Source organism: Pteropus vampyrus, unplaced genomic scaffold (genome assembly GCF_000151845.1).
Source record: "Pteropus vampyrus isolate Shadow unplaced genomic scaffold, Pvam_2.0 Scaffold71, whole genome shotgun sequence".
NCBI lineage: Eukaryota > Metazoa > Chordata > Mammalia > Chiroptera > Pteropodidae > Pteropus > Pteropus vampyrus.
This window is the reverse complement of record NW_011888852.1, coordinates 100,893-109,158: the sequence shown is the minus strand read 5'-3', so window position 1 is coordinate 109,158 and position 8,266 is coordinate 100,893. Positions and strand designations below refer to the sequence as shown.

At 43.6% G+C, this 8,266-nt stretch overlaps 2 pseudogenes; both read right to left on the bottom strand.

Moving 5' to 3' along the window:
- Nucleotides 1-3,512: 3,512 nt before the first annotated feature.
- On the bottom strand, nucleotides 3,513-3,631 carry LOC111741035 (annotated as a pseudogene).
- A 2,176-nt stretch (nucleotides 3,632-5,807) lies between these two features.
- Nucleotides 5,808-5,925, bottom strand: LOC111741004 (annotated as a pseudogene).
- Nucleotides 5,926-8,266: the final 2,341 nt, after the last annotated feature.

Below are 8,266 nucleotides of genomic sequence, written 5' to 3'. Positions count from 1 at the left end.
TAAAAAAAAAAAAAAAAGGAATGAAAAAGAAAAAAAAGATTTTATGATAGGCATGTAATTTGACAGCCAGAAAAACAAACAAACAAACAAAAAGGCTTTTTTTAAATTAAGAAATACATCAGATTAACTCTTCAGGGAGCGGAAGGAGGCACCGGCATGGGAGGTCCCTGTCATCCATCTTGGGGAGCTGGCCCACAGTCCCGGCCCCTGCCATGTGTGGGCACAGGAGCCCAGGTCCCCAAGGCAAGCGGGAGAAGTCAAAGGAGCCAAGGCCACGGAAAGAAGCGGAGGCCCCAAAAGTCACGGCGAACCTGCTGCTGTGCCACCTGGATCCCCAAATGCAGGTGAAGTCCCCTCATCACCCATTTCTCATGCGGTCTTAACGGTGGTCCTATTTCTCATTAATAATGTTATAATACTCTCGGTCACCCAAAACAGATGCGTTAGCCTTCTCAAAGCTGTAAAATCCAGTGGAAATGTGTACCAGGAGAATGGATGAATGCACCATCGAAATGACTATCAAAACGCTTGCTCAAAGGCAAGAGTTCACTGGAAGAAGGGTGGGGGATGGGATGAATCTCGTCAACAGAAGTGAAAATTATAGGCAGCACAGAAGTGAGGAGCTCAGGTGAAAACATCCGTCCTAGTCTAGTTATAGGTTTTTGAAGAGCAACAGAACTGGGGGATTAGCAAATCCAAGTTCTAGCCCCAGCTTCACGCCGAATTAGTTCTGTGACTTTTGGCAAATAGTTTCATCCTTCTCTGGGCCCCGGTTCTCGTAAGGAAATATCAAAGAGGGTTGACTAGAATCAGCCATCTTCATTTGTCTTCCAGCTATGATTACAAGACACAGAAACGTAAAGAGTGACATACTCGATCAGAGGGGGAGAGAGAGAAAGAGGGAGACGAAGCGCTTGCTAAGAACAAGGTCTCAATGAGCACATTTCGAGACATGTGAGCTGTAGAAAAGCAAACTGACCTGAAAACGAAATGCATGAGTTGACAGCAGGAGAAAATGGAAAGCTATTTTTTTCTTCTTTAGAGAGCTGGCTGGTACCTCAGAGCCAATCAAGTATAATCTTAAATGTGAATGTGGTGGGAAGTACCGATGTCACTTAGAAAAAAGTTTGGTAAGAAAACTTAAAGATCACGAAACATAAGAAATTGTCTCCTCGGAGACACAGGGCCCTGATGAGGTACTCCTAGGCTCCTTAAAAAAAAAAAAAAAACTTTTTAAAATTATAAGATAAAAAATTGATAAAGAAAGCCATAAAATATGGCTTAGTGAATTATTACGGGGTGAACACTTAAAATCGGCACCCGACTCAACAAACAGAACTTTGCTGGCCACACCAGAAGCTCCCATGGGCCCTGTGCCAATCACAGCCCTTCCGCCATCAGTAACCATCATCCTGATTTTTACAGTAATCGCTTATTTGCACCTCTTCATAGCTCTTTCATCCGAGTTTCCATTCACAGACGTGACAGTTTCATCTTGACGGTTTTAAAATTCTTTCAATCTGCAGGTCCGTCCGCATCCCTTTCTTTTTCTTATAATCTATTTGTAAAACAACAACAACAACAAAAAAAAAACCAAACCAAACAAAACAACAACTGACTCGAAATGGATCACAGACCTAAACGTACAAGCTAAAACTACAGAACTCTTAGAAGAAAACAGAGGTGTCAATCTTCGAGTTAGGCAATGTTTTCTTAGATATGACACCTATAATATAAGCCATGAGAGGCAAAACTAGATATATTGGACTTTATCAAAATTAAAGCATTTTACGCTTCAAAGACACGAGAAAGAGAGAAGACAGCCCATAGGATGGGAAAAAAAATACTTGCAAACTACATATCTGATAAGAGATTAGTAACTAAAATACATATAAAAGTCTGAACAACTCAATGCAAGTCAAGGCCAGCGTTAGACATCAGTTCACGCCCACCAAGGTGACTGACATCAGAGCGACAAGCAAGAGCAGGTGTTTGCAAGGATGCTAAGCATGCGGAACCCTCATTTGTCACTGGTAGGAATGGGAAAAGGTGCCACCGCACCGGAAAACCGTGTGGCAGTCCCTCGAAAGGCCGGACGTAGCGTTACCATAGAACGCAGCAATTCCGTGCCTGCGTATGTACCCGAGAACCGAAAACACACTAGTGGTTGCCAGAGACTGGGGTGAAAGGGGAACAGGGGTGACCGATAACAGGCGTGGGCTTCCTGTTGGGGGGTGATGAGAATGTCGTGGAGTCCGATAGCGCTGATGGTGGCACAACCTTGTGAATATACTAAAACCACCAAATGGTGCACTTAAAAAGGATAGATTTTAGGGTACGTGAATTGTCTATCAACTAAAAAAATCCTAATGCGAGCCTACACCAAACCAGTAGAATTACTAAAGCAATTAAAAAGTAATTTTGTGCCTAGTCTCCCCATTCTTTCTCCATCTTTTGTGGTTACTCTCTATACTGACTCAGCAGATACTCACTTGACATATACTCTTTCCCTTTGACCTCAATTTACTCTGAGTTCTCCAAATAACTGGTGTTTATGCTCTCGTTAGTACTTATGTCAAAGTGCTTTGAGTTGTTTTGGTTTTCTGACGCTTTATTTCTCTGGTGCATTCCTCAGGAAGGGTTCGTGACCAATATCTCTTGAGTTTTTATATGTCAATGACAGTTCGTCTGTGCCCTTTACACACAAATATCAACCTGCTCCATATAAAACTCCCACTTCATATTTTCTTCCATGGGAGATCTTAAACATACTAGCCTATTCTCTTCAGACATAAAGAGTTATGGTGAAAAGTCTGATAATTTAACTTTCATACCCTAATAAATCACTTGCTAGATGCTCAAAATATTTTTTTCTTTTAAGTTCCGTAATTTTACCAAATATGCTTTGGTGTTGTTAGTCATTCTGGGTAATATACTTAGGCATGTGTCTCAGGTCAATAAGCACTGTAGAATTTTTTAAATTCATGAAATTTGTCTTAAAAGATAGTTCTTAGTATTTGACTTTCCCTTCTTTGCCTTTCTTCTTCAGGAATTTTCAATATTTGTAAGCTGGATCTTCTTTGCTTATTTTAAAATATTTTTTCTTTTCTCTCAAACCCTTACCATCCCCTTTATTTCTTTTAAATAATTATGTAAAACTTCTTCCTTCTCACATTCTTTCTCTCCTAAAATATAGTTTTGTTTATTGACACTCAAGTTCTTCTGGTTTGATCTTCATTTATGAAATGACTTTTTCTTTTATTTCTAATTATTTTCTATTTTGTTACTTAGGAGTTTTTCCATCTTGATTTGCATTCTTTCATGTTTTGGATCATTTTCTTTAAAAAAATTTTTTTTAGATTGTTTTAAAATAAAAGCTTTTTTTTTTTTTTTTCTTTATTTTTAGGCGAGGCAATCCTTGGTTGACCTCACAGATTGCAAGGACCTTGTCAGCTTACAATTCCTTATCTATTTTTATTTATTTATTTGTTTGTTTGTTTGTTTATTTATTGCACATATAGCACCTGGTCTTCCTAGGTGGTCTCACATCCAAGTACTAACCAGGCCCGACCCTGCTTAGCTTCTGAGATCAGACGGGATCGAGCTTGTTCGGGGTGGCATGGCCGTAGACTTGAAAGCTCCCTTTTTGATCTGCTCTATGAAGATATCTTTCTGTAGTGCTTTTATTTTTTCCTTTAGTAACTCTGTATGGGATTTGTACTGGATATTTTTCTACTGCCCGTTTCCACGTGAAATTGGTGTTCCTTCACTATTAGAAGAAAACATGGTGGCTTATTCTGAGACTTCCGGACTCTGTCCACTCCCCATTTTTATCTGGACCTTCTCTTTCTAGCTCTGTTGTCCCTCTAATGTCCAATTTTGATTCCACTCTAAGAGGTTTCTCCTTTGTGGGGTGCCCTAATATGCATTTAGATTGGGAGAGACACCTCCTGTCATTCTTGGCCGCTGGCCTTGAGCTGGCCCACCATGCTTTCTGCTGGACACCTGTCGGCTCTGTTGGGGTTTTCCTTCCCTTAGGTCAGTGGGTGCTCTGTGGCCCCCCTCTCCTTCCTCCTGCACAGACATGGAAGTGACGCAGGTCGCGTGTCTGTTTGTGGTTTGGCTCCACTTGCTTGTGTGCCTGTGGCTGCCTCGCACCTAATTTCGTTGTTAATTGTTGTCCATGGGTGTTTTGTGTTTTTTTGTTTTGTTTTGTTTTTTTTAAACTCTGCTTGCTGTATCTGTTTTCAGGCTGGGATCAGAGAGATTTATAAGCTATGCTGCTGTTGCTTCCATCGCCCCAGCATCTTCCGAGCTAGGAAAAAGCAGACATCAGGCACATACTCAAAACTGAATTGTGGCTCTTTTCTCCCAAATTTCCTTTTCTTTTATTCTTCTCATAAACCTTGCGTCCTGGAGTCAGCAGACCATGTTCTGAATTTCCTGCGTCACTTACTAGCTATGTGACCTTAGAAAGGCTATTAATTTCTCATTTGTAAACAACTACCCCACGGGCTTATCACAAAGATTAAATGGATAAGGGAATGTGTTTAGCACAAAGCTCGGTATATAGCAAGCTGTCGATGTATGAGAGCTATTGATGCCTCCTGTACTGACCCAGCTAGAAACCTTGACAGCTCCCTCTCCCTCCCCCTCCCTGCATTTATCCACCAGCAAGCCCGTCATGCTACCTGACTCCACCTCCGATCTGCTGGCACCATTTCCATCTGTGCTACCACGGACTCTGCTTGGACCTCTGCAGTAGCCTCCCAGCCAGATTCTCCGATTCTTCCTCTGCTTCTCTTCAATCTGTTCCACACGAGTGGAACCTGAGTGACTTTTTAAACATGAAAATCTGGCCACGGCCCTCTGCCTCTCCCTGTGTCCTGGCCTCGCTGGCCTCTCACCGAGCTCTCACCCCTGCAGGTCGGACATTGAGGTGCCGCCTCTGCCCGGGATGTGCTTCTCCAGCTCATCCATAACTTATTAGTTTATTGGTTTAAATATCACTGCATTACTGGGACTGTCCATGGCTCCGTATATACATATGGGACAGTACAGCTGGGAAAGTTAACCTAGGGAGTCCAACTTTTATGTAAGGAGAAGAAAAAAAAATCATACCCCTCCCACCCATCCGGAGCAGGTCCTTGTTATTTTCTGTCGTAACCCTCTTTTCCTTTCTAGCACGAATCATCGTTTTAAGCCAGATATTTATCTGTTTGGTGTCTATACCCGCTCCAAGACCTAAGAGGGCATGGCTGTGTTTCTTCTGTTCTTGGTTGTATTCCAACACCCAGCCTGGTGCCCAGCACACACCAGCTTCAATGGTGACAATAAGAGGTCATGGAACAGAAGCATCAAGGGCATGGCCAGATTTGGTGATGCAGCACATAGTAAGAGCTCCAAGAGATAAGCGACTCCATCCAGGCTAAGATAGGCAGGAGCTAGACAGCTGCTCGGGGTGAGGCATGGTGAGCATGCCATGCTTCTTCTGGAAGAGAAAGCTCTGCATTCAGCCCCGACACCTAGGTTCTTGTTGCAAGAATATGGCTGAGACAAAGCGGTGTTGAGGGTCCGGAACCATCAGGCAAGACCCATTTCAAAGATGGAAATGAGAATTTTTACAACTGAACCGATCGAAGCACTCCCCCAGGATGGGAAGACATCGGAGCCGGGAAAGTTAACATAGAGAGCCAAGTGTTTTTTTAAATTTATTTTCTTTTTTTAGGCGAGGCAACTCTTGGTTGACCTCACAGATTGCAAGGACCTTGTCTGCTTACAATCTCTTATTTTTTTTTTACTTTTTACACCTACAGCACTGGTGTTCCTATGTGGTCTCCCATCCAAGTACTAACCAGGTCCGACCCTGCTTAGCTTCCGAGATCAGACGAGATCGGGCTTGTTCAGGGTGGCATGGCTGTAGACGGGAGGCAATTTTTTTATGTAGGGAAAGGAAGTGTATTTCAAGTTTGCTGTTTTGAGCTTTGCATTCCCAGAGGAGTTAAGTTTATGGATACGTGCAACACCCGACATCATTTTGTTAATTATCTAAGGTGGGTTTTAAAAAGTATGTAAAATTCACCATGTTCACCATTGTTAAGCGTCAAGTCCAATAGTGTCAAGTTCGTCTGCACTGTTGTGTGACCTCCAGAACTCTCTCTGCCCATTCGACAACGGCTCCCCACTTTCCTCCCCCAGCCCTGGGCACCCACCATTCTGCTTTCTTTCTATGGGTCTGGCAACTTTAGGTACCTCATACAAGTGGAATCACGTCGTGTTGGTCACTTTGTGACCGGCTTATTTCTCTGAGCATCAGTCTCTTCGAGGTTTATCCATGTTGCAGCGTACAAAAGGATTTCCCTTCTGTTTTAGGCCGAATAGTACTTTACCGCATGTGTACACCACTTTTCGTTTACCCTGTTCATCCACTGGTGGACACTCACTGTACTTCCACTTTTTAGCCACTGGGGATAACGCTGCTATGAACGTGGGTGGACAGGTATCTCTCCCAAGACCCTGCTTTTAGTTCTTTTGGGTGGGATTGTTGGATCATAGGGCATGACTGCTTTCCACGGCAAGTACATCATATTACATTTCTACCAAGCGCACACAAAATTTCCAATTTCGCCACATCTTTGTCAACACTTGTAACTTTCTGTTTTGTTTTGTTTTGTTTTGTTTTGTTTTCGGAATTCTAATGCATAAGGGGTGGCGAGGCGCTTTTATGTAACGAGTTTGAAAAGACTATTTACAAACGTGTTTTATTTATTTATTCTGAAATATTTTAAGCAACCTGAAAGAATAGGAACTCTTATACCAGAAATCTGTGCGCCCATCTCTTAAGTTTTTCCGAGAGCGGTATTTTGCCACATCCTCCTCCATTCTCTCCACTGGCACTCTGAGACACCTCGTGCCGAGATAGTTTTCAAGTTATCTAATGCTCTCCCAAACTGTCCATGTGCTTCTCACGACTACCCGAGCGAGCAGAAACATTCATTCAGAATCGCTAAATGTACCGGTGAAAACCTGTGGTCACAACCTCGATTTCCACGTTAACTTCGAGTTCCACGTTAACTTCGAGTTCCCGTGGGCCGGCGCCCACCCCAGCAGCACGATGGCACCTAAGGTAACCCGTGGGAAGAGGAGACGCCCGAAAACAGAATCTGAGTGTGGACGAGGCCTATCAACTCCCTCCGTCCCCAGAGAGGCTTGCATATACACTCATCGGGAGTGAGGACCCCCCAAACGCCAGAAAGACACAGGCACCGTGGGGGACAGCATCCTGGACCCAGGTGTGGAGATGGTTTAACATCCCAGAGGAGGTCAGACTCTCGAGGACCCTGCCTGTCTAGAGATGGAGTGATCTGCTAAGATAATAACACAGCTCCTCTTATTAAAATCCTTCCAAAGAAAGGCTATGATCGCTCGTTTTTATATTTCTATTAAAATCTCAGTGCAGACAATAAATCTGCCAATTCGTTGGCTTTTTACTTAAAAGCCAGTATTTCTTCAGCATTCACCGAATAACAAAATATGCTTTTACAATATAAACGATTAAGACATTCTCATGCATGTCTTACAAGCGTGAGAAGCATTTACTGAAGAGCCTTCTCTGCACACTTAAATTCAGAGTTCTTAATAATACCTTTCATTTGAAACCGAGAACCGTCAGAGCACCACAGAGCACGTGTGGGCATCGTGGGCCTGAGCGCGTCTGGCAATGGGAGTGGAGAGTTAGAAGGGGCAAAGGGGAGCGGGGTGGGTGCTTGTGTGAAAAATACTAAGAGAATCCTAAGCACAGATTTGATTAATGCACTATAAACCCGAATTGTCGAGTCCGCCTTGAATGTCGCTCACGTAAACCACCAGCGAGATACGAGCTTCGCTAATTCCCATTTAAAATCGCTTGAATTGTGATTCTCGAGTCAGATTTGTACCCCGACAGTCCTCCGTGCTGTGTGTCAGTGGGGTCCCTTCCTGTGGCTCTGTTCTCAGGTGGCTGCTGGTTGTGCGAAGTCGGGTCTCCGGACCCTGCCGTTCCCCAGTGCCAAATGTGGTCGAACTGCAAAGTTTTCCTTGAATGTAGGAATTAAATTTCTCTATGGAAGTCTTCTCGAAGGTTGGCTCAAGACCCCAGAACTCCCTGGGGTGGAAGTATGCCTGACGAAAAGGCAGATTCCTGAGCCCCGCTCCACACTTACTGATCTGAGCTGTGGCTGGAGCCCAGGAGTGTCTATTTCTAACAAAGCCCTAGTCAGAGGTCTCC